Raw genomic sequence first — 27,511 nt, 5'->3', positions numbered from 1 at the left:
TGCCATCATGGTCAAATAACATAGTGTGTACAAAGACCTGAAGAGAGTACATAAAGGTGCATAAAGGGGGTTGAAAAATGACAACCATGATTACTACCATTATGAGTTCCTTAAGAAATGTTCAGTTCCTTTGTGATTCTTAAATGCTGTCAGGGATAAGTGATGGAACAAAGTGAAATCATTTGGTAGATTTTGCATCTAGGAAACCACTTAATGCCAGGCAAATTGGCCTGCTGTTGACTGTTTGAAGCATGATTCATTTTCAAAACTTTGCACTATTTTGAGAAGTTAACTATATTATGCATTCTTAAACAATTTTAGCAGCATAGCTTTTGCCAAAGAATGACATAATTTGACCTTCTTTGCGCAAAGGATAGGGACATAAAGATAATGAAGAAGAGAAGAATGGAAGAGCTTTATTCCAAAGGGACCAACCAAAACCAAAAAAGTTCAATGAGGATCTTTTAAGAGTTCCATAACTTTCATTAAGTCCCAACTTTTGCCGTTTTGCTAATTCATCTCCATTTCCCCATGCACATAAGCAAAAAATCTATAAAAACTTGACTTCTTGCTACTTGTGTACTATTAGGCAAGTCGTTTCATCTTTTGGTACCTCAGTTTCTTAAGCAGTCATTTGGGAATAAAATAATGCTAACTTATAGAGTTACTAGGGATATTAAATAAATCTTAAAAATATTTAATATTATAAGTATTCCATAAAAATAACTTAGCAATGAGTCTTTCTTTAAAGTCATATTTGAAAAGGAGTTAAAATCAATTAGTAGTAAAGTTCCTTCTTCCTTCAGATTTGCAACTTTAAAAACAAATATAGAAAAAAAAAAAAAGAGTCCATGAGCTTAACCAGGGGAAGAAGTAGAATAAGGAGGTGGTGGTGGATTTGGCCATGGACAACTGGGAAGTGGGGAAAGTGGGAGAGTCTGAGGGCTGGCGCTCTGGATTTGCAAGAAGGAAGCCGAGGATGAGGACACCTCCTAGAGAGACGGAAAAGACCCCTACACATGACCCTGTGGCAAGACACCAGGCCCTAAATGACCCCTCCCAGTGATGCAAATTCCCCATATAGAGATGTTAGACCATGTTCTCTTCAGAATGACCATCATCCAAAACACCAAAGGATGCTTTAACCAAACTCTTTGTGAACTTCACGGTCTTCACTATTCAATACACATTCTTCCCAGAGGACATTCTCCTTGTCATGAGCAAACATTTGATAATGTTACCTCACAAGAGAGCACCATGTTCTGACTGATAGGTGAAAGGGGTAGTTTTTAGGAACCGGCTCCAGACAGAAGGGTAATTCCCCATGAATCCATGCCTCATGTATCGACATATCTATACACACATGCACAGGCACACAACACGTGAAGGAACTGCTTACCTAGCACCGGACCATTTGGAAGAGAGTTTATTCTAAAACATGGGTTTCTGGACAAGTATATTTTACTCATCCAGCTAAATACCTCCATAAATAAGAAATGTCCTCAACATCACAATCTAACTTCAACCAAATCAGTTATAAGCTACTCTCTTAGATTGTTGTCTTAAAAAGGGTGATGCCCCTCCTATCGTGTTTTTGAAGATGCCAACATTTCAGATTACGTTAATATTCCCCATGCCCCCCCACCCCAACCTCTTTAATTCTCCCTAGGAAATTCCTATCTTTTTCCACGTAGATCATGAGCTTCATGAGCAGAGAGGCCAATTCATCTTGGTAGCTCTTACAGTGCCTAGATGGAGGCATCCCACAGAGTAGGCATTAGTAAATGTTTGAGTGGAAGGGAGGGAAGACCAGAAGAAAGAGAAAGGGAAATTAATGGAGGGAGTAACCTGCATACCTTAATCCTAATAGTTGCACAGATATGACTGGGAAGCCCTCTCCAATAATCCCATTTCTATTAATATCTGCTACAAAGCCAAGCCAAGGCCTCCCAGAGACGTTTACTTTTTCAAGGCGCACTGGGCATACCACCCTTACTAGGGTCATCTCAACAGGTGATAAGCTCTTCTTTGCTATACTGACAGAATCTCAGTTCATCAGAAAACACATAACCAGGATCCTGCAATCTGCTCAGAGCAGAGCCAGCATTAGAATTCAAAGCCCTAAAGCTGCAGGACAATGTTTTATCCCACTTTATATATGTGACAGCACATTGATATTATCAGACATTTAGTAGGTGCTCTATAAATAGTGCTTGAATGAGTCTCAGAAGTGAAATTAACTCTTAGGTAGGGGAAAACTATTATGATTAAATGCTTTACCTGTGAAGAAACCAAAGCTTAAAGAGGTTAAGTATATTCCCCAAGATGTCGGCAAGAGCATAGCCAGCAGGGCTCCAAGTATAGTGTTACATTAGTCTGTCCCAACGTGAACAAGTGAAAGGCATCCTGTCTGCCCTGGATGCTGCACAGATCAGAGAGCAATTGAGTGGAAAAGCAATGTGTCCTTGCTTACACCCTCAAGATCATACAAAATTTGCATATTCATAAAAAAGATTAATTGATAGTCATGCCCAAATAAATATGACTGCGTGATGTCAGAAATGCTCTTCTCCCTTCTTCGACTGATTTTCTGTGTGACTTTGACCATGACACCTGATCTTTGTCTCATCTATAAAATAGGGGCCGGGGGAATCAAGGATCTCTGCAATCTCTTAGCCAACTTTAAAATGTTCTGATTCTACAGCATACCTCCACATCTTTATCTTCCGGCATCACTTCTACCTGGAAGGCTGCAGAGATAGTCATTCTCTACTCAGGACAAATATCTTACCACATTACACAGAGAACAGAGAAGACAGTAGAGTGATGTACTGTGGGTCTTTAAGCTTTATCATAGAACAACCAAAAAGAGGGAGATCTTTTGTAAATCCTGTCAACGTCGTGTCTATACCAAGAAGAACTTCTAAACAGAAGTGTTGTGAATTCCAAGCAAAAGATTCATGATATTGGGGAGGTGGGAGGTGAGGAAAACCCTTCTACTAATCCGAAGTAAAACAAAAAGTACTATAATTTGAGTCTGGAGGTTTTTTGTTCTTTTTCTCCCTGGGAGCTATCTGCTCCGGCTTGATGCTATTGTTTTTCCCAAGAGAGAATGCAGCTGTTGCTGTATGTCTGGGGGGAAGATATCCATCACCCAGAACGTATCACAAGCTATTAATAATGTATCATTGCAAATCTACCTTGCCTCAATAAACACCCTGTCTCCAAGTACAGATAAAAGGTCCAGCAGGCAGATGTTGGGATTTATTATCCTCACATTTCCTATTTCATATTTCTCTAAGGATGGTGTCCAGTATCAGGCTTATCCTATGGGTAGAGTAGGAAGAGTAAACTAACATTTGCTTAGTGACTTCTGTCTGCCAGATGATTATATGAAATTATATCAATGGCCCTGAGAAGTAGGTTTTGACAACCCCAATTTGCAGGTGAAGAAACTGATGCTCAGAGACGGGAAGTAACTTGTCTAGGAACACTCAGCTTGCAAGTACCAGAGAGGAGAAAAACCATCTCCCAGGTGTCTGGCTACAAAACTCTTTCTCTGTCCTCTGTAGCTCAGGGTTACATCAGTGGCAGTTTCACCTTTCCCACTCTACTTCCATAGTTCTGTATATAATAGGTGCTCAGGCAAGCCTGACCAAATTTTAATTTTTGAGAAGTGAACATGGAATATGTCTTTGAGGACTGCTGTCTGAAAAGGGATTCCTACACATGAGCAGGGATGTGAAACTGCAGCGCATGAAGCCATCTCCCAAAGAGGTGGTTGATTCCTGAGGTTTCCTATTTCTTTGCCTCATTCTTCATGTTGTTTACAGTGTCTGCGATTGAGCTGATAGAAACGCAGCCCTTTTCTATCCCTTCACTATGGAACATTTCAAGTTGCACTTATGCTTATCCATTTCAGTCTTCCCTGCTTGGTTGAGGAGGGGGTGTTACACATGTGCCCTTCACCTCATATTTTAGCATTTCACACAAGTGATGGGAGAAACAGACAGACCAACGCTCTTACCCTCTATGCCCTTGCCCTCTCCACCCACCGCATGCTTAGCTCCTTTTCAAGAGATAGGATGGAGTTGTTTGACATTCAGTTGGCCATGATTCACTGCTGGACGGGGTCACACTGTTCTGAAAAGTAATGAGCATCTATTAGCGCACTGTCCAGAATGAGGCACGAGACCAGCCCACCTCAACCATGCAGTTGATCTGGGAAGAGGATACAACACCCACTCCAGGAGCCCAACTGTTATAGATTCAAAGAGGAAAAAGAAAGACAGCCCTCACTCCAATACGATTTCCTAAGAGGTTCTAAACTGGGAACCGCAGAGTAATGATATCTGAGCTAAGAATATAATTGATGCTATGTTTCTCCATAATTATTGCTATTGTGTATATACCTCCCTAGGTCCACGAACCCAGAATGGAAGAGGGGACACGGGCACTGAAACCCCATCCAAATTTCCAGCTACTCTCACTAGATTACATTCCCCTTGAAGGAAGGGCAAGTGCTGACAATTGTACCACAGCTATGTTAGTGATTCCAATGGAGTGTGCTGGCAATTTTCATGTTCAAATCTGCCCTTTTAGGTCACATTTGTATAGATGCAAAAAATGAGGCTTGGAAAGAAGTCAGGTAACTTGCTCAATGTATATAGCTGATAAAAGGCAAAGTTGGGATTTCACCATGATTTAAAGAAAAAAAAATGCATTTCTTGGTATCTGTGCCTCTGCTGCAGCTGTTTAGGAAAATGCAGCATATATGCTTAGTCCTCAAGGAATTAAAAAGCCAAACTCAAATTCCCTGGGTATCTACATGCCCTTGAAGGAAAGCACTCATCCATTTCCCTTTGAAGCAGCTTCCAGAGATAGCCAGAGTGTTGTGCAAGGGAGTTCTCGTAAAAATAGGCACCGCTCACTGGGCTCCATTTCTGCAGCCCCAGAAGGATGTAAAACCCCGCGTGGTCATAAGAAAACTGAACAATTTTACTGACAAATTAAAGGTTTGGGAAGCAGCAGGAGAAACTGGTCAGCTACAACTTCAGAAAAAAGTGCACTGAACATTTCAAAGCCTTCACTTCAATTATGGAGGGAGCCGCGGAGGTCTGGGAAGTGGTCCCCAATGGGTGTGCACCCAGCATTAAATATGTGTTCTTGCACTCAGCAGGGCTTGAGCTCTTTTAAGGAGGGACTGGATAGTAGGAGAGGGAGGGGTGGAAAAGAGTGAGAGTGAGAGAGAGCAGAGATGGGAGGGGTTCTGAAACATCTGCCAAGGAGAAGTCTTGCTCTGGTCATCAAATGGTACAGCAAACGAATGGGATTTTACAGATGCTGCTTACAAAGGGAGGACCACAGTGAGTGAGGAACTGGTCTGAGCTCCTCGTTCCTTGGCAATAAAGACTGGCATTGGCCGAAAAAAATGAATAAGCAAGAAATATTGGTGAAACATGTCCACATAATTTTAACGCACATTTTATATGTATAATATATGATGCATAGGATCATCACTGTTTCTATTCTTGTATCCATATTTTATAGAAAACAGAGTAAAGTTCAGAAAGTTTAAACAAGGTAATTCATAAATGGCAGACCAATCGCCATCTTTTCCTTAGTCTTTTGAACCATTTAGGAGCCGCCAAGATGCATTTTTCTCCAGGAAGTCCTCCTTATTGCTTCAGGTGTGGGTTAAGTGCCACCATAGCTGTGTTTCTACTCTATCCCAGTACCTGCCACTTGTATTCTAAGGGTCTTGAGATCTCTGTCTCCTCCACTAGACCTTAGGCTCCCTAAACTAGTCAGCTGCCAGGTTTATTTACTGTGTCACCCCTAGCCCCCAGCACAGTCCATGTGCAGTATGAAAGTGAGGTTTTGAATGAACCATCTTGGATCTCTCTTACTCTCCTTCTTACCCAAGGTCCACACTCTGGGTTTTTATGTCTATCCTCTTCCTCTTCATCCTCCTTCCTCTCTATTACCCCATAAAACCCTGTCAGCTGCAAGCCAAGAAAATTACTCAGTACATGACTTCGCTACAAGGCAAAAATAATAGAAGAGAGCGCCATTCATTTTCCATCCCAGTGATGTCTGCCTTTGAGTAACAGAAATAACTGTCGTTTACTGAGATGCAAATGATAACAGCAGGGTTGAACATAACAGCTGATTTTCCCTGAGAATTTAGCCTGCCCCTTTCCTTTTGCAAGTACTTCCTCATTTAATTCTTCCAATGGTCATGAAACCCTACGAAGTATCATCATCCGCTTTCATAAGTGAGGCTCATAGATGCTAAATCCTTAACCAAGAACACACGACAATAATTTGAAAGTACTTCTATCTAATTCGGAAGTCAATAAGGTTTCTCTTACATCAGCTGCCTTTCTAATATGAATAACTGCAATGGTCATACACTGAGCATCTCCTGTGTGCTTTATACTTCATGTATATAAGTCATGTAATGAGTTAATGCACCCAGAAATAAAGTTAGTACCTCTTTATGGATTGATATATGAGGAACTTATGGAGCTAAGATGATTTGGAGAGGTTAAGGCAAGCAGCTGTACCTAACGACCTCTTGAGTAACAGACAGTATTCTAAAGATTTATGAGCAAAACATCAAGGAAAATTTACAAGTCTTTAAGCACAATTTTATTATATAATGAAGGCAGGGACTCCTCCATCTTTGCCTAAGGGTTGTCTCCGTGGGGCTCCACAATGTGGCAACTCGGGCATATGGCCCCCTTCCAAAGGAAGGCCCTGCTCATTGTGGCTGACAGGCCATGTCTCAACACAATCTCTTTAGATTCACGATGGAATGGCAATTATTTAAAATTGGCTCAGGTCTGCATACTCCACTGGATTCCTTTTTATCCCACTTTAAGTGTTTCCCTTGGGACCACTTAAACAGCTCTATCTTTTTAATGACAAACTATCCATCGACAGGACTGGAAATGAAATCAAGCTTTTGTTTAGCAACCAGTCTGTTTATTTATTTTCCAAGTTCATGAGTTTATATGTATGCTGCTCTTAATGGGCAGTGCATAAAAATGCCTCTTTTTATTTTCTTTTCATTTGCATTGTTGCTGATAATGGCTATTATCAAGCCATTAGAGGCGGAAAAGTACCGTTTTTGCCTTCCAAGATGGGTTGCATTTGTGTATGTGTGTTCTATGCAGATTGGCCAATATGTTAAACTTTCTTTTTTACTTCTTTCTCCGATACAGATGGCTTAATGTCAGCCACATGATTTTTCTCACTTATGCATGGAATTATATACATATATATTTATGTATACAATTATACACATATGTACGTGCGTACACATATATGTAGATGCACACGCACATATTCACATACACATATGAACACTCACACACATGTGTATATACACAAACATTCATACATACACACAGAAAATCTGCTTTGTCTTTTTTTTTTTAAGTTTAAATTCAACTTACTTAAGATATAGTGTAGTATTCGTTTCAGGAGAAAATCTGCTTTTTCAATCAAAATGAAAAGTCTGTGCCAGGGATGTGACATGCGTTCTACACCACATCAAAATCTGAAGCATTGTTATGTAAATCTATGACACCACGGTCTTGTTTTAAATAAAAGGCATGACGGACTGAGTCTCTCCCATAGGTAGCCCATTTAAGCTTTCATGGTTAACTAAAATCATTGTTGAGTTGTATCTGAGAGGCACAATCATATGGATAAAAACTAAGGAAAGTCATTCTTCATTCAGATGTTTCCAAATGTCTACTTAATGTAAAAACACAAAACAGTCAAATTTGGGAACTTATGTTTCAAAAGATTTCATCGATTCTTGAAAGTGGCATTTGTTTAGATTATTTTATGGGAGGGTTAGAAGAAGACATTCACTTTTGTTTTTGATAGCATTTTAGGTGAGATGGGTAAAATGAAGTTAACTAGCATTCATTGGATATTATCATGTCCTAGGTCTTTTGTAAATATTATTTGACATTGTCCTCTATGAAGAAGGTCATGCTTTAAAATATACATCACTTCTATGAAGTAGTATTTTCACTTTATGTGTTGGTGGAGCTGAGAATCAAATGTGACTGTTGCCAACTAGCAAAGCTCAGATGGACAAGGCCCCAAACATGAAGGAAGGCCCAGTTGTCTGGTAGATTACGAAAGCTAAGCTCAGGGGCACCCAGGTGGCTCGGTCAGTTGGGCGTCTGACTTCGGCTCAGGTCATGATCTCATGGTTTGTGAGTCTGAGTCCCAGGTCAGGCTCTGTGCTGACAGCTTGGAGCCTGGAGTCTGCTTCAGATTCTGTGTCTCCGTCTCTCTGCTCCTCCCCCGCTCGCACTGTGTCTCTCTCTTTCTCAAAAATAAATAAGCATTAAAAAATTGTTTTAAAAAAATGCTAAGTTCAGTCTTGCCCTGGAATCAAGGCCTGGAGTAACAAACTATATTAGAACAGTGGTTGTCAGCTGGAGCATTTTGCCCTCCCAGGGGACACTCGGCCATGTCTAGAGACATTTCTGGTTGTCACACTGGAGGTGGGGTGCTAGTGGCATATAGCAGGTAGAGGCCAGGGATGCTATAAGCGAGCCCTCCCCAACAAAAAAGCATCTGGCTTTTTTGTCAACAGTGCTGAGGCTGAGAAAGGCCTCCTCCATCTAAGACCCCGATGTTCCTCTGTATTTTATCACTCCTGTCATTTTATATAGATCAGCATTCTAACCACGATCTGGGAGACAAATGTAATGTTAGCATGTGCATTGGAAAGAAGCATAGGGTAGGGGGACAAAATGCAAACCCTGACTCTGCTACCTACAGCTTGTACCTCATGGGGGAATGACTTACCCTCTTGATGACTGAGTTTCCTCATCCGCGAATTAGGGAAATACTAGCACAAACCTCATACATGGGGTTCTTCAAAGGATTAAGTGAGAGAATTTGCATGAAGAGTTTAGTGAGACAGTTTAGTGAAGGGTAAATGTTCAACCACTTCGCTGTTATTCTTATTTTCACTGCTGTTATTATTACTTCATGACTTATTTCCATTTTCTGGAAAGCACTCAGTTTTTAATACTACCTTCATTTTTTAAGAAAGCTTTTATCTCAAGGTTAGGTAGACCTGCTTTCACTCATGTTTGATTGCAGACTGCAGCAGAATCAGAATAAGGAGAGGGACAAGCTGCAGGAGGAAGCTGTGGGCTATTTTTGGAAGAAATGCTCTTCTATGCACAACTCCACAAACCCTTTCAATATGGTATCTTCAGTATCTTCCTGAGAGAACCCAAAGCTCCTGGAGAGTCCTGGTCCTCTCTACATAGTAGAGCAGCATCTCTACAGCTAGGATGCATCTAGCATGTAGGATTGGGCTTTGCCTTCTTCCCACAGCCGTCATTACCCAGCTAAGGAGAGAATCAGGCAGTCTGAGGGAGCTCACTGCAAACCTCTTGGGTGACTTAAAATCACTGTCATCAAGCATGAGGAAGACTGGGCTAGCAGGAGGAAATGGGTGAGGGTGGAAGAAGGGAGACAGAAAGCATGAACTAGGTATTGGAGAACTCAGGGTTCAAGGAATTTGCTCAAGGCCACACTGCAAATATATGGAGAAAACAAAATTAAAAGCCCAGAAATCCTTCCTCTCAAGCCTTCTGTTATTTTCCTCTGACTAAAAGGAGTTCCCTGATTAGAGAAGCTATCAACAGGATCCTGAATCCAGGTACTTACAAGAAAGGCAGATAGAGGCAATCTTGTTATTGATAAAACATTGTAAAGAATGAAATGGAATGTGTTGTTTACTGCCTAGTACAGAAAACAGAAATAAGAAATATCCATCAAACTCTCCCACATAGAAAATAAACTTTCCGTTGAAAGATAAGAGGAAACTCCTGTGTTAGATGTCAAATCCTTCTGTTAGTTGTTTTCTGCCTGCGGGTGATTGGGCAGCAATACTCCTGGGTAGACGTGCCTTGTAGCTTCGCTTGCCGTTTGGGAGATGCCATTCCATCATTTGGGGCCTTATAAATGACTGGAAACTTCCGTGGGCAAACTGTCATTCTAACTAGTGTGCATCAGTCCCCAAAAGGAAGAGTTATTATAGAACTCAGAAGCATATTTCAAGTTTGTCAGTGACATTTATGGAAATGGTGCAGTTTACCATCACCAACACCACCACCATTGCCACTACCACCATTGCCATCACCCCAAATCATTATCCTTGTCTTCATCACCAACACCACTACCACCACCACCACCATCATCAACATTATCACCATCATCATAACCCATCACCACCCATCATCTTCATCACCACCATCATGATCATGATCACGACCACCACCACTGCCATCATTATTGATACGCATCAGGAACTGGGTTTGCATTAAATATTTCATTCAGCACTCACAGCATGAGGTAGGTGGTCTTAGTCATTAACATTCCTTTCTTTATAGTTGTGGCAATTCAGACTCAAATGGGTGAAATAGTTTATCAGGGATCACACATGGCAGGACATTCCCCAGTACACAGCTGCTTGTTAACATTGTGCCCCTTCTTCTGGGACTGATGCAAAGGTTCTGTCCTTCATTTAAACTACCCCAAATCCTCACTATTGGTGTATCTCTTATGACAGCATATTCTGAATTTCATTATGCTTATTAGTATACAGCTAATAAGACATCCCAACTAGCTAAGAAATAAGAGGGTAGAGTCTATTATTTCCCAGCACATAGTCAGCACTAATACATTGCAATACTTAAATGGTTGCAATACTGGTGGCCTTTGGATAAATTTTACAAGATTCTGAATCTTTTCCTGGACCCAAATCAAAGCACTAAAATATACATTTATCTGTCTAGTAAGGTAGTAGCTGAAACACTCCCAGCTTGAAAAACACAAGGTGAAAAACATATGTTTTACTCCAAGACTGACCAAGTTAGATGTTTTGTGTTAAAAAAAAAAAAAAAAAAAAAAAAAAAAACTTAGACAAAAAAATCCTTTCCACTAGGGATAGAACTCTTGATTTAGACTCTGTAGGAGCCTTGGGCGCAGGGCCACGCCACTCTGTTCTACCTCACTATGAACTATCAGTCCCTTGCAAGGTTAGAGCCCTCACCAGGTCATGGTTAACTCACTTGTTTACCAGGCAGTGAGCTCCTGAAGAGCAAAGACATTTACTCACTTTTTTCTTATTCCCTATTTTAGCACAAAGCCTACCACACAATGGATGTTGGACGAATTTTTGGAGGAATGAATGAATTTGTTCTTTTTTAAAAATTTGTTCTTTATTTATTAATTTTCTCAACTGTGAAATGCAAGGAAGTATGTTAGGTGAGCCCCAGGGAACAGCTCCAGATCTCACATGATAAAAGGGTATGAGAATCCATTGTTATTAGGTCTGATTCAGAGCAGTGATGGCTGAGGTGATTTTTGCTCCTATGAAGTTTTGGAGAAGATTTTAAAAAAAAGCTTAATCAGCTGGCTGAGCCATTAATTTGGCATTATCTTCATCTTTTCAAATGAGAGGCACAACTACTGCTTAGGAAAGAACCCAGAGGATGCTCTAGTTTCTTTTTCCCTTTTCCTCAATTCGAATATTACAGAGCAAGGTCAACTACACTAATCAATCCCCACCCTTCCACCCCCATAGCATTGTGAAGAAGGAGAAGTAGTGGAGACTGGAGGGGGGAGGAGGAGGGGGAAAAATGATGATGATGAGCCTCCACAGGTATGAGTGTGAGTGCTGGCAAGACAAAGCAGGGAAAGACTGCAATTGAAGACACCCTTGCCCTCCACCTGAGGTACAAACAAGGTGCAGAGCCAGTTTCCATCAGGTCCCAGACAGGTTCCATCAGGTCAGCTAATTCAACTGGCCACTCAGGCTATACCCAGATGTGGGCCTCTCAAATCAGATTTTCACCAGCTTTAGGGAGGAAAGGCTCAGCCACACCCAGAATATGAGATCAGTAGACAAGGGAAATTTGCAGCATCTCAAAGGCCTTCGACAGACACAGACCCAAAAAATCCAGCACACATTTTCTCCACACTCCGTACCTTGAAAGGACATGAGGGAGGATGGTATGGCACAATTAGGGCTACATTCTTGGGGAGAAATTTTTTACCGGTTTATGGCAAAAACCAGAGGACTGAACTTTCCCTTGTCTACAAAGAGAGTCCAAAAGAGCTAGGTCTGGAGATTTACAGACTTTGGAGACATACCATGGTCACTTTTTCCCTGACCACCGCAGTGCTTCATAATGGGTCTCCCAACACTCATTCTTACCTCCTTCCAACTCATTCCCCTCACACCAAGGAGAGAAATTCAAGACTGACTATATTATTCTCAAGCTGAAACACTTCAGTGCCTTTATAGTGTTTGCCTTTATAGTGTTTTTATTTATTTATTTTAAACATTTATTTATTGAGGGGGGGGATTGCGGGGGGAGAGAGAGAATCCCAAGCAGGCTCCGTGCACTGTCAGTACAGAGCCAAGCACAGAGCTTGAACTCACAAACCCTGGGATCATGATCTAAGCTGAAACCAAGAGTTGGACCCTTAACCAGCTGAGCCACCCAGGCACCCCTATAGTTTTTTTAGAGTAAATAACAGAATATCAACAATCGTAGCAGGGTCCTGCATGACCTGGCCACTGTCCATGTCTCCAGAGTGCCCACACAACTGTTCCTTTTGATCTCTGGGTTCCAATTACATCAGCTTCTCTTTACTTTCTCAGGCGCTTCATGGAACCCTATCTTTTCATCTATTTACTTTTGACACAAATATCATCTGTCCTTTAGACTCAAATCTGTCTTCACTCCTCCAGGGACATTTGCTCTGAAGAACCAGTCCCAGTCAAGGCTGTCTCTCTATTATACACCCTCAAAGCTCCCTGAGCTTTTCTTTCATATCACTGAAACTCAGATGAGTAAGTTGTAAGTCTATACATGCTTTTGCAATCTCTACCTCAGTCACATTGCTTGCAACATGGTAAGTATTCAATAACTATTTGTTCGATAAAAGTTGTGAAATGGAATGTTATCTCAAAAAAAAAGAAAAAGAAAAGAGAAAGAAAAGAGAATCAGGGATACCAGTGAGGCTAGTTGGAAAACTGCCATGTTAATGGTCCCAATATCTCAACTAAGAGTCAAATAAATTGATCTATATTTCTGAGAGTCAAATAAATTGATGTATATGTGTGCATACACCTTCCTAATTCTGCCTTGGTAGCTTAGTATAATATATCCAGAGGCACCACGAACATGTTTTTAATTCTGACTTGAATACACAGGAAAAAAGCCCTATCAGGAGATAAGGATTTTAAATTCTGGCTCCAAATTGACTAGTTGTATGACCTCTGTTTATTACATTATTGCTCTGAGTTGCTAATTCTCATTTATAAACAATGACACATTCGTCTCTCAATGACTTGAATAAGTCCTATTGTGTGCAAAGCTAAGGTAGATATCTAGTGAAAATATAAGGCTCCAACTCAGCACTTGGGAACCTTCCAGTTTAACAGGAAATAGGCATATGAATAAATCTTCACAGTAATAAGGTAAGTGCCATTTTCAAGGTTTGGATAAAGGATTTGGGGAGCAACCGAAGGAAGCGACTTCAGGGTACTGTTTGGAGGAGTCAAAGATAGCTCTACTGACAGGGATGCTTTGAGAACTGAGTTAAAGGATGAACTCACCTACCATAGACAGAACGACAGACACCAGCTCTGGGGCCAGAAAACAGTGGAAATCATACTCCACTTCTCATTCACGGACAGCAGATTTCCACTTAACTCTCTAGGACCACCTTCCTCATCCATAAAATGGAACTTAATAGCCCCTCCTTTGCATGTTAGGGTGGGATTGGCAAATAAATACTACACACAAAGTACTTCTTGTCAAAAGATCTGACTCACAGGTGCTCAATAAATTGTATCTGGATGTAACCATTCTTCCCATGCTCCATTTCAGTGGCTGGCAGGTCAGAGAGCATGCTTTTAATGGATTCATATTTCTGAGGGGAATGGTTTGCATAACTACACTAAGGGGCAAGGTAAGACAGCTGAGTGTTGTCTCTTTGATGTGTTTGTCCCAAGGCAATCCTCACAGGCTCCCGCAATATCAGTTTCCTTGTAATATCAGGAAATTACAGAATGCCATGGGGGGTTTGCAGGGGAAAACAGCAATGGTGAACCTGGGAGAGATTAGATGCATGCAGATTCCTGCTCGGTCTCACACCGGGGTCTAGCAGAGGCAGTGTTGCAGGCCTTGTTTATTACCGCTAATAGCTTGAATGGACCACCTTGACCCTTTGGGGAAAATGGAGAAGGGCTGAATGGCATGGAGAACTGAAGTGTTTTCACGCAGAAAGAGAGAGAATCCAGCAGAGATGACAAGAGTGTAACTAACAGGGGTCCAAGTAAATTTGTAAATTTCTAGGTTCAGATTTCTGAGTAACCTGAAAGAGGGACACTTGGGCTCTAGATGCTTCTATATTGAGAACAATCAGGCCTCAACAATCTATCAATTTTCACTCATCATCCCAGACATCTCCCCCTCTAGAATGCTTTCTCTGATCCTTTAGGTCAGCTCTTTCCCTACCCCTGCTGACCCAGTACTGATTCTGTGTCCTTTGCAGCCATCACATTGAATGAGATGAATTTAGAGAGGACCTCCGTCTTTGTCTCTCATGGCCTCTCCAAATCTGCCCGCCAAGTGCAATCTCTTTTTCTGCCACTGGATATATACAGCAGGAGCACCCAAACCTTTTTTGTCAGTCTTAGGTCATGCAAACAGTTCTCAGGTCAATTGGATTCCCCAAAAAGCATTCTCCAGCAATGCAATTATAATATCCAGCACCATGGAATAATCAAATGTCAACTGTGTTTTAAAGTTGGGATTTCTCCTCCCTCCCCAGCCAGACCCTAGTGCAGACATAAGGACTGCATTTTCAGAAGGAGCACAGGTGCCCAGTTTCTTCTTTCTCTTCTTCCCCAGGGATTGGACTCTTAATTATCCATTGAAGTTCCTGAGCCTTACTACGGTGGAAGGATGGAAAGGGGCATAGCATAGTTGTTATCTGGTTGGTGGTATTGTACTTGTGTGGCATGCCTGAGATGTCCTATTTACATTTTATTAATGTTTATTTATTTTTGACAGAGAAAGGGAGAGTGTGAGTGGGGGAGGGGCAGAGATAGAGGAAGACAGAGGATCAAAAGTGGGCTCTGTGCTGACAGCACAGAGCCTGATGTAGGGCGTGAACTCACGAACTGTGAGATCGTGACCTGAGCAGAAGTTGGACACCTGACAGAACCACCCAGGTGCCCCTGTGATTATCCTATTTAAAACAGACTCTCCAGAAGCATTTTTTGGATTCTTGAAAGACCCACAGCCTCCATTAGTGGTCTTCTCTCACCCACCTTCCCTTGCCATGGCTAATCCATCTCTGTTTTGGATGGTCTCAGACTCATCTTCAGTCCCTAGGTACCCAGGTTCTCTGCTGGGATCTGTTCAACCCTATGGGCAATCCCGTTTGCAAGCAACCTAAGAAGATCCCAGGCCAGATCTCTCTCCCTTTGTGTGTTCACATGAGGGGGACATAGGACAGCTTTTGTAGATCATGGTAAATGCTCATACAGCATTTGGGAGGTCAACTTCAAGAGTACAGGCCACTCAACACATGGTTTGATACACCTCAACACATCTTTGTTCCACTAGTGAGCACTTCTTTATTATTACTGTTGTTGCTGTTTTCAAGTCAGGTGTCAAACACCAGGCTGCCATGCCATCAGAATTTCAAGAGACAGGGGTGCCTGGTTGGCTCAGTCGGTTGAGCACCTGGCTCTTGATATTGGCTCAAGTCGTGATCCTAGGGTTGTGGGATTAAGCCCTGAGATGGGCTCTGAGCTGGGTGTGGCCCTGCTTAAAATTCTCTCTCTTTCCTTCACTGCCCCTTTCCCTAGCTCGTGCTCTCTCTCAAAAAAAAAAAAAAAAAAAAAAAAAATCAAGAGACAGTATATTAAAATGTCAGGGTGGTCCTGCCGAGGCCTACCACTGTCAAATCCCCCTAGTGTGGAGATGTGAAGGAAGGAAATACCCTTCTCCCCTTTTCACTGAGGAAAGCCAGGGAGACTCACAGTAAACCAACAGCTCTCTGCAAGAGCTGCCTCCTTTCATTTCTCATCACTTTCACTGTAATTGAACCATTTAAAAACTATCATCCCAATTTGCCAATTCTAAGAGGTCTCTTGTCTTGAGATTTCAGCTGAAGTTCCTATTTTGACATTCCATGTTACCATAATCATGGATTATTCGGAATAGTTCCGTGCCAATGGGGACCATTTTAAGGGACTGCCGCATACGGACTTGCACTTCATACACCGCTTTCTTATTTCTCAAACTGGAGAATACAAGACTTCATTCCCTTCACTGGTAATCATACTGAAAGAAAAAAAATCAGGAGAGTGGGGTTCTAAATGAATAAAACTCTGCAAAGAGGTTTGAGAAATACTTCTAGAAATTTGTTAAATATACATTACAAAGTATTCTAATCATTCTGTAATTGGCCAAGGCTATGGTAGTGAAGCATGTTCCATCCAATCAAAGGGAAATAGATATTTGCCTGATGGACCAGACACACTCTTTAATCCTTTTAACAAGCATGCCATTATCAACAAAGCAACATAAATTTAAAAGCATCTCAGTAACATCGTATGGAAGGGATTATAAATGGAGAATAAATGTCAATTAAATACCCAGAATGGGAAAATATCATTAATGCCACCTATATTTACTTTTCTGCCTTAAGTATGATATTTTACACAAGAAAACACTATAAATTAATCTATTAGTATATTCCTCAAGCATGAATCATGGAGGGTTTCAAGGACATGGCATTGGTTCTTGGGAACATAATTTTAGTGTTCTCTGTCTTTCTAACTAAACTGGGCACTGTTATCTGTGTTTCGCAGTGCCAGGAAAACTATGATAAAAAGTTGTCAAAGAAATGGATAAATTAAAGAACGGATGGGTGACTGGATCTCTGTCTATGCTGGGCATGGAGTGATGTATACAAAAAGACCATGAATTGAAGAACCTTGGGTCTAAAGGAAAAGAGAAGGCAGCTTATAAAAATGAGGCAAAGACAAGGTAGGCAAAGGTGAGGCCTCCCCGGAAAGAGCTTGCAGGTTTGTGAAGCCTTCTCATTTCTCCTGGCGTTGGTTCTCAGGGTTCAATCCTGACTCTCGATGATTCCTGCACTTGGCTGATGAGGGACTGAATCATTCCTATAAGGTCTCCTCCGGGGATGTTGAAGGGATGATGGGAGAGGAGTGGTGTACTCTCCATCTGGCAGCTCATGGGAGAAGGAGAAATATGGACAATGGAACAGGCGCTTCAAACACCAAGACAGATGAAAATTCATCAACCATCCATTCATCCAATAAACATTAGTTGAACATCTACTATATGCCAAACTTGGTTCCAGATTCTAGGGGTACAGAGTGAAGAAAGGCAGACACAGCCCTTGCAATTAGCAATTTTTGATCTAGTGGAGGAAACAGGCACTAAATGAACTAAATGTAAAATTGCAACTAAGACAGATGCCCTAAAATTAATTTTTAAACTATTAAGAGGATGAGTGGCTCTAAATTAGCCAGAGGAGACAGCAGTGGAAGGAGGTAAATTTTCTGATCCCAAACTTTGAACTATTTCTAGGGCATAGTTTGGCAAAATTGATAGTCCACTGCAGGGTCTCCATTTTCTTTATATTTTTCCCTTTATATCATTGTATCCCCATTCACCTGATCTGGTCTTCTGGTTCTGAGTAATTTGTTTGTTTGTTTGTTTGTTTGTTTGTTTGTTTGTTTGTTTTTGGTTTGTTTGCTTGTTTTTACCATTTGTGCCAAACATTGTTGATGGTTGATCTCATTTCATAGAAATGCCATGAGGTAGAGATTAGAAAGCACAGTGGACTTGGGCCTTCGTTTGAATCCGAGCTCTGTCTCTTACCTCCTGTGTGCTTTTGGGGAAACTGCTAAACCTCTCTGCATCCATCTCCTTATTTAGAATTACTTTTTTAATAAAAGAATTTTATTGTGTAAGCCACATAAAAGCAACTTCAAATAGAATTCTGAAAAATAGCAAGGGAATGAACAATCTCATCTCTCTCATGAATCCATTGTTATTCTTACTTCTTTGCTTCCCGTCTTCACAGATGTGGAACACCCTTGCATAGATATCTGGAGTATAATCTCAACATACTAGGCATTAGTCCGTGTGACCTTTGAGCCTTTCCAAAATTCTCATTTTGGTACAGGAAAAACAATCCCAGAATCCACATGTGCGTCCCTGGAATGCTGAGACACTGAATTACCTAGGACATGTCCTTAGAAAGCCCAGATGGTGACCAGGGCTCTGTCTGGATGCCTGAGGTGCATAAAAGGGGAAGGCACCCTAAGGGAGGTCTCAGTTCTACAGGAAGGACACAGACACAGACAAAAGGGCACAAATGGGGTCTGTGATTTCAGCTCTAAATTGATCCTGATTATGCATTTGCTTTCTGAAGTAGGGAGAGGGAGGACTTGCCTTTCATAAGGAAGAGGCAGGGGGAAGCAAGCAAAAGCCCGAGAGAGACAGACATAGGTGGGGAAAGGCAGAGCCACACAGCACTATCAGGAAATGGGGAAAGACAGCTTCAGGGCTGGAGGTGAGTGTGAAAAGCAGGATCTGCAGAGCTGGCCTGAATCCTTGGGATAACTGGGGCCTAACTGGGGCCTCACTGGCCTATTTCAGGTCTTTCTCCAGTTGAGAACTATTTTATTCATTGACAGTAAATCCCATAATTAGCTTCTGAGGCTTAATAATAATACAACTAGTATATGTGTTTACTGGCATATAATATGAAAATTGGAAATCAGAGTTTAAATTGAACTTTACCTTTGAAAAAATAGCAATCATTTCCTACTTGAAAAGTAATACATTATTACCAGGAACAACGTGAAGAAGTCATAAACACATTAACAGAAAAATGAATTACATATATACTATGTATACATATATAAGACATTTACAATATTTATCATGTGATGGGGTACTGACAATTTTACTTCTATGTTTTTATATTTTTAGTATTGTTATTATATATAGATATGATTTTATTTGCAACCTTGGGAAATGTCATATATATGGTTTATTTCTTCTTTTTCCAGTTGACATTATACTGAGAGCATTTTCCTCTGACATTAACCATTCTTAGAGCATAATATCTTTAATTGATGAATTTAGATGTATTATTCTTTATTGAAACATTTTTCCCTGTTGTCAAGGATTTAGATTATTACCAACAATTCTTTACTATCAGCAACACTGTGTTGAACAGTCTTGTGCATGTGATTTCCTGCAATTCATTCTTTGGATAAATTCCAAACAGATTAGTCAATCAAAAAGTATGGATATTTCAAGGCTCTTGACACTTAATGTTAAATTATTTTTTGCAAAAATTTAAATTTCTATCAGAAACATATGAGTATCATCTCATGGGACCCTTGCCTATCCTGGGTGTGTGTGTGTGTGTGTGTGTGTGTGTGTGTGTGCACGCACGCGCATGCACATGTCCGTAGAACGTTACTAATTTGGTTCTTCCACTAATATATCTTATCAGTGGGCTAATTCTCATTGTTCTTACATATTCTTACCACTTGCACAGTTTCTTTTTGTTTTGTGAATTTCCTGTTCATACTCCATGCTTGTTTGTGGAATACCTTCATTCACTTTCTTTTTCTGCCCGTATCATTTTTATTCTATCTGCCTTCAAAAGGATTGTAAGTAACTTACAGCAAAAGACAAAGGTGCAATCAAAACATAAAAATCAAGCCAAACAAATCATGCTTCACACACGTCAGAGGAATATCACAGCTTAATAAGCACTGTCACCTGCATCCTCCTTTTGAAACTTCACCAGCTATCTGCGAAGTCTGCTAAGTACAACCCTCCTTACATAGATGCAGAAACTGAGGCTCCAAGAGAGGGGCTGGCGCTGGGACTAGAGAGTTGTCGGCTAGCAGCAACAGAGTTGTCGCTGTAGCATACTTAATCTCAAACTTCACTGCCAGTTCATTCATTCAGTAAATATTTACTGAGGACCTGTTACATGCCAAGCACTGTTCCTGGCACTGGGGATACAGCAGGACACAATAGAGAGAAGGTATTGCCTTACATTTTAGAGAGGGCAGAGGACAGGCAACAAGGAAAGATGTGTGCTGTGTTAAGAGGATAAGCGCTAGGAAGAGAAATAAAGGAGGGGGTTTCACAGTAAGGGTTTCAGAGTGGGGGACGCAGGCATCATTGCTTATTATGTGATCCTATCTCTCCCTCCAGTGTGTGCAAGACCGCTAAGTGTTAACATTCTCCTGTGCAACTAGGCTAGTGCTCCTTAAATGAAGACAGGGAGAGAGAGCTCAGGGGCTGCCGACCACCGCCACACCTCACCTCTCCCACGGTGTCATGCAGCCAAAATGCATTCAGAAGTCAGAAGTGAAATTGTGCAAATCCATTATTAACAATGTCTTCAAGGTTACCTCCTGTTGAACTGAATAGACACCCATAGTTAGGCACGGAACTTTGGGGAGGAGTTGTAAATGACCACAGCTGCTTCTGCAGGAAACCCAAAGGGGGCACAGCAGAGAAAGAGGTGGTGGCAGAAAAGCCACTGCCCTCTTGGAGGGTTCAATGTCATTTCTTGGGCACAACAAATAACTTTCCTGCTCTTCCATATGAAGCAACGGTTCCTCTGTTCAATTTTTTCCTTGATTGTGTAACTCTGATTACAAACATGGCCAACAGAATCCCAAGGCATTACTGCAAAGCTAAGGAGCCTCTGAAGGGCCAGGGAGTCAGCTCCACAAAAATCCCAATTCCTAGCATGAAACTGGAGAATGAAAGCCAAAAGCGCAAGAAAAGAAATGGGAATTCATGTCACATAGCTGTGGCTGGAGTCCAGAGATGTGTCTGGAGCCTGCAAGATCACATTCCGAGATGCTGATTGGTTTCACAATGACAACCCAATCTTGGAGGGCAATGGAGCTAATCTCCATGGTCAAAGACGATGGTAACCCCCAGGAGACCTGAAAGGTTGTCTGGTATTCTCATAACACACCAAGGAGCCATCTGGTCTTCCCCATGCAGACCACGTAGATAGACAGTACCTTCACTAAACCTCTCTAGGTCCACACAAAGCAAGACTTTTCTTTTAATTAAAAAAAAGAAAACCTAGTTGCTTTTTTTTAATTGTGGTAAAAAAATAACATGAGATCTGCCCTCTTTAGCAAAATTTTATGTGTACAGTACTATTAATTACAAGCACAATTTTATACAGCAGTATCTCTGGAACTTTTTTCATCTTGCATGACTGAAACTTTATACCCTTTGAACAGCAACTCACTACTTCTTTCTCCCCCTAGCTCCTGGCATGATTCCACTTACATGAAGTATCTGAAGCAGCCAAACTCATAAAAGCAGGAAGTAAATTAATCTTGGTTTTGAAGTTTCCAAGTTTTCTTTGCATGCTCAGATATTTTAAGAGGCAACAAACATAAGTGAGCACATACTGCATGCCAGGCATTGGTCAAAGCACAGCTGAAACACATATTACGTGCTGGGGAGGAGGGAATAGCTTCATTGATAGCATCACAATAGCTACCACCATCATAATTAGTAGTAAGCTCAAAGGTCTCCCTCAGCACACATACATACATACCTATACCCCAGGATGATAACAAGTCAGGGCCCTGAGTTGGCACACTTCTTTACAAGATGGAAAGACTAACTGGTGCATGGGCATTGAAACCCTTAGCCCATCTTGTCCCACCCAGTGGCATTGTCTTTGTTAGTGCCCTACAACGTGTAACTCTCAAAACTGTATCTAGCTGGAGCCTCTTACACTCAGTTAAGCCTTGCATGCTGGTATATTCACTTTTTCATTGAGTTGGGTATCAAACTACCATGCCAGACATTGTGCTGGGGACACAATGTCAAATAAGTCAGATAGAACCCTTGTCTTGGCTGGTATTATAGTAGTAATTGTAAAATAAGACACATCTTGCTCTCCAGAAATGCATGGTGTCGTGGGAATGGTAAGGGGTAACGTGAATTCTTGCGATTATCTCAGGAAAAGATCTCTGAGTGAGTGATGTTTAACCTGCTACTCCAATGGTGTGTGTGTGTGTGTGTGTGTGTGTGTGTGTGTGTGTGTGTGAGAGAGAGAGAGAGAGAGAGAGACAGAGACAGAGACAGAGAGAGACAGAGAGATAAAGAGACAGAGAGAGCACATGGGTTTGAGTAAAGCCAGAACACAGCCCCTACTTCATTGTAAATTCCCCAGCCAGGGTCCTGCTTAGCTGTTTGCTTAGCATAGGGCAGAACGAGGGGCCCCTTCATCCAGGTGTCCCTGACCTCACTTCTGTTGTCGAAATCCCACACTTGAAAACATTTGACTGCTCCAGCTAGATTGTTATCTACATCAAAGAGAAGGAAAAGCTGAAAATGGAAACTAGTGAAGTAGAAAGGATGAATGTGGATGTTGAGTGAACGCAGATGGTCAGTGGGGAGTTTCCTCCAGGACTGTTCTGTTTGTTTGTGAAAAGAGATAGGGGCCGTCCACAACTGCCAGCCCCCTATTCAGCACCAGATGGGGCTTTGTCCAGAAAGCCCATCTCTCTTTGTGTCTTCTGGGCTTTTGCTCCCACCAATTCCACTGTTTTTTGTTTGTTTGTTTGTTTGTTTTTTAATATCAAGACACAATACACTATAACATTATGTACCATATTAAAGGTTACATATGTTTTCTGTTTTAACCTTCAAGGCATTTCTTACATTGGAGACATTATCACTGTATTTTATAGAAGAAGAAAGTCAGAGTTAGGAAAGTGAGCTCCTTGTCCAACATCCCCAGTCATCGAGTATCAGAACCCAGACTCAACTCCATGCTCTCCACTACACTGAAATGCCAAAATTTGCAAAGGAAGATGTGAAGAAATAATCTAGAGATTTACTCTTAACACAGTGATGCATTTCTTTCCAATCTTTTTTTTCCATTTTGCATAATTTGTGTTTACATAGTTGATATGTTGTGCATGAGTAGAATTTTACATCTTACTTTTTTCTAAAAAATGTAGTATCATGAACATATTAGCATCATAAACTCCTGGTAACCACAACTATAAATGGTTTTACAGTGTGCATAGTATTGATAAATAGTATGGATATGTATACCATAGTTTATTCACACCAATAAGCTTTGGGTACATGTTTGGGTTATTTCCTTTATTGTTTTTATTGCTTCAGGGGTATAAGTAATGTGTCAATAAGCTTCTTTTTATATACAATATAGCTCACTGATCAGAGTCCAAAAATAGTAACATGTTAAATGCCTTGAAGTGACTTTGAAGCAGGACCTGATCTCTCTCTCTCTCTCTTTCTTTCTTTCTTTCTTTCTTTCTTTCTTTCTTTCTTTCTTTCAAGTTTAGTTTGAAAGACACAGAGATAGCATGATAGGTGGAGGGGCAGACAGAGAGGGAGACAGAGAATCCCAAGAAGGCTCCACACTGTCAGCTCAGAGCCCGACATGGGGTTGAAACCCATGAAAGCATGAGATCGTGACCTGAGCCAAAATCAGGAGTCGATGCTTAACCGACTGAGCCACACAGATGCCCCCGATCCCCTTCTTAGTAAAAGCCACATTTTTAGTAATTGTTTCCTTAAGTGTGAAAAATACTAGTACCTAGCTAATATGTTTTATAATTGTTGGAGGACTAGTGTGCACATGTGTGTGCATACGTGTGTGTGTGTGTGTGTGTGTGTGTGTGTGTGTGTGTGTGTGCATCTGACACATAATAATATTGGTATTTGCTGTGATGACAATGTTGATCATGGTTTTCTGAGTCAGGTAGCAAGCTCCTCCCTGCCTCCCCACTCTCCATTCCTCTTGTCCTAGTACTTGATAGAAAAGATAGACATTTACAATGAGTAAGAACCTTTTATGCGCAGCCTCTATATCAGACACTGCACCCATCAACTTCTTGACTCCTCACCACTACTTTGCAAGGAAGAGCTTTAGAAGAAAATGGAGCTCAGAATGAAGTGATTGCCCAAAGATGATACAGCCAGGAAGTATTAAGCTGAATTCAAACACAGGTATCAGAAGCCCACTTTTTTTCCACCACATCATAGCATCCTTCTGAGAGAATCCCCCCATAACAAACAGCTAATGTGTGTGCTGCATGTAAGAATCTGTAGTGGATGTAATATAAATACATGTTTCACTCTCTTTTTGACAAGTCTGACATAATTCTTTCTGTATGGCTTTTCGTATACATCTTCATCACACGTCAAGGATGTTTCCTCTTAGCACCCTGCATTTCTGGCTTTCCTAGACTTCAGATGTCCCCCACCCCCCCTTCACACTTCACATTTTGCTATGCAGCCTGCTGAGCTTGGCTGTGGTTTATGGGGAGGGAGGTTAAGCCGAGAGGCGCCAGGCACTGCTTCAATTACACTTTGCCTGTTCCAAGGGCTTTAATCATGACCTCTTTCTCAATGGATCCTTTCAGAAAGGCCAGGGGGAGAATAGGCAATTGGAAACCCTGGTAGTAATCAGGGTCCCAGACCTCCAACTCCAATGAGAAACATAGCTGGGGCCTAAGATTCATTAAAGGAGAAAGAAAACTAGGAGAGACTAGCCATTCCTGTAGGATCCATGTATATTGGGGGCAGGGTAGAGAATGTACAGAGACCATAAACGATAAGAGGAAAGAGGAGGTGACAATAATTAGCTTGTGGTTTTAATTAGGAGGTCTCTTGGGCCAGATGTTGAAAGAAGAATGAAGACCCCTCCTGAGATACGTAATGAAACTTAGACCCCTGTGGCTGGGGAAGGGGGTGGGGATGCTGGGAATGGATGTATTATAGGCTTTTAAGCCTTTAGCCTCAGGCTTCCAGTGATGGGGAAATGGAAGGAAAGGGGATGTGTGATTTTAGTGGAGGCCACTCTCTAACCCCCAAGCTCAGGCATTTGTATTCCCTCCGGAGCACCCCTTTCAGCAGAATACATCTGTTTCTGATTAACAGAAGGAGGACAGCCAGGCAACCTGACTCCCTGCCTGGGCTGTGCTGTCTCAGGAATCTGGACCTCTGTACGTTGTCTGGGTCTCATTGTCATGAGAAAAGACTGGGCAAAAGCATCTCAGGAATCTTCCCTGGCATTTGCAGCCATCAGGTCCCTGCCCCACTAGAGTGTGACACATGGCTGGCTTTCACCGTGTAAAGAGGGGGTGAGCTACACGTATAATTTTGCCAACCTTCTCACTTCCCAGACATCTTCCTGTACTTTAATTTGTTTGCCATGGACCAGACCATTTATTGCAGTATGAGCTACCAGCTATTAAGTGCCAAATTCCTAAATGAAGAAACATGGAGATGGACATTTGCCCAGATGGATGAATGAAGAAAAGAACAGTCATTGTAACAACAGCTAACATCCATTGGGCACTTTCTAAGCAGTTTCCATGGAGTATCCCATTAAAGTCCTAGGAGAACACTATGAGGTAGTTCTATCCAATCTTCTTTTCCAGAGAAGAAAACTGAAGCTCATATAATTTATGGAATGTGCCCAAGCTCACACCAGCAGTGAGTGGCAGAGCTGGGATTTGATCCCAGGAAGAGTATGTTCAGAGCTTGGTCTCTAAGTTCGCATGAAAAGAACTGAAGAAGAACAGTATCAAAGGAAGGCAAGAATTTGGCAAAAGAGGATGGATGCTGGAGGCAGAAAAAAATTACTTTCCTCTGGGCAAGAGGTCAGCAAACTGGTTCTGTAAAGGGTCAGAGAGTAAATATTTTATATTTTGCAGGCCATATGGGGTCTGCTGCAACTACTCTACTCTGTAGTTGTAGCATAAAAGCAGCCATGGATAATATGTAAGTGGATGTGTGTGGCTGTGTTCCACGAAATTTATTTGCAAAAATAGATGAATCTGACCCATGGGATAGAGTCTACCAATCCCTGTTTTAGGCCATCATCAGAAATTGAGCTATGGAGAGGCTTTGAGAGAACACACGATTCAAAGCCCTCATTTATGGATTACTACATTGAGGTTCCTAGAATCTGAAGATTTTGATGTCAGAGCCAGTACTTTGTTCATCCATGAGTAAGCTTTCCCAAGACTCCACAGTTGCCAAGAGGCAGATTCTGGACTTGAACCCACATCAGTCTAACCATGAAACCCTTATCCATTGCCTACTGGATTCTGCTGACTCTAATACTACAAACTGAAAGGAGTGCCTCAATGGACACTTCTCTAGTGTGTTCCAATGGTAGATAGAGTTCTTTATTGTGACCCACACTCTTGTCCTCTTTCTGCTAACCTCATGACCTTGGACAAGGGATTAGCTTCTCTGAGAGTCAGCATTATCCTATTGTTACCAGGTGTGTTAGGATGATCACTGACTCTATCCAGATAGACCTTGCTCCAATTGTTGGCTCTGGGATCTATAGCTGTGAGATCTTGAGCAATGTCACACTCTCCTAGAGATGCCAACCATTGCCCCCTACTCACATCTTCCTAAAATAACTCCAATGCTCACCACCACGAACAACTGGCACACACTGTAGAACAAAGCACCTCACGGGACTCACTTCACACTTCACTTCATCACTGTGATGAACTTCATTACAGTTCACTGGACTTGATCTAAGGCCAACCACTCTAAGCTAAATCAGTAAGTTTCTCTCTCCCAAAAACTTGCACTCAGGAGGCATTCTTAGAGTTGCTAGGTGAATCCTACTAATGGGGGATAGAAGTGTAAGGACCCAGCAACTCCTCATTCTGAAGTCCCTGAAGGCACACTGGCTCCTGTCCATGTCAAAGACTTCTGTAGTTTACTTTTTCTTCAGTTTTGGAATCATTTATATTTTGGACGAGTTTGGTTATAAATCTATTTTTCAGAGAAAATGTATCCTAAGACTACCCATCTGTAATACAAAGGTAACTGGTACCTACTTTGTACATACTTTGTACATACTTTGATAAACTGGTACAAAGTTTGTCCGGATGAGAGTTAATATAAAGGGACCAAAAGCACAGATCCAACACATGGGAAAAAAATGTTAGTTCCATTCTTGCCATTTACTTTCTTAAATGGTGATTTAAAAATCTGTTTTCAAGACAGGAAGTGCAACAGCTATATTGGAATCATGGATCCATTGCACACTTATGAACAGGAAGAGAGTGTGAAAGGTATCCTGACCAACCAGTGACTTGATCTTAAAAGTCCTCTGGCAGTCTTGTTAATAGATTCCTTTACAGTTCATACTTAGATAATTCCATGGGGAAGAAAAAGCTGTTCCCCAGAATGGTGTCTGACTCCACTGTTACATGGCTTTGATTGACAGGTCCCTCTTAATTGTAATGTGCTACATATTGTGAACCTTCTTATTAGTAATGTGGTACACATGGTCTCCCTGTAATTTTTACAGA

The 27,511-nt window shown here is 41.4% G+C and overlaps 1 long non-coding RNA gene across 4 annotated transcripts in view; it reads right to left on the bottom strand.

Annotated features, from left to right (window-relative positions):
• LOC121045395 (uncharacterized) overlaps positions 1–27,511 on the bottom strand; it is a 467,047-nt gene that overhangs the window by 300,384 nt on the left and 139,152 nt on the right. For all 4 annotated transcript variants that reach the window (XR_005797730.1, XR_005797732.1, XR_005797731.1 and 1 more), the window contains exon 3: positions 4,028–4,143. This is a non-coding gene — a long non-coding RNA (uncharacterized LOC121045395). The remainder of the gene's footprint in view (positions 1–4,027; positions 4,144–27,511) is intronic.

Source organism: Herpailurus yagouaroundi, unplaced genomic scaffold (genome assembly GCF_014898765.1).
Source record: "Herpailurus yagouaroundi ecotype Mexico unplaced genomic scaffold, PumYag 190, whole genome shotgun sequence".
Classification (NCBI taxonomy): Eukaryota; Metazoa; Chordata; class Mammalia; order Carnivora; family Felidae; genus Herpailurus; species Herpailurus yagouaroundi.
Note: the sequence above shows the minus strand (reverse complement) of the source record. Positions and strands in the feature narration are given on the sequence as shown.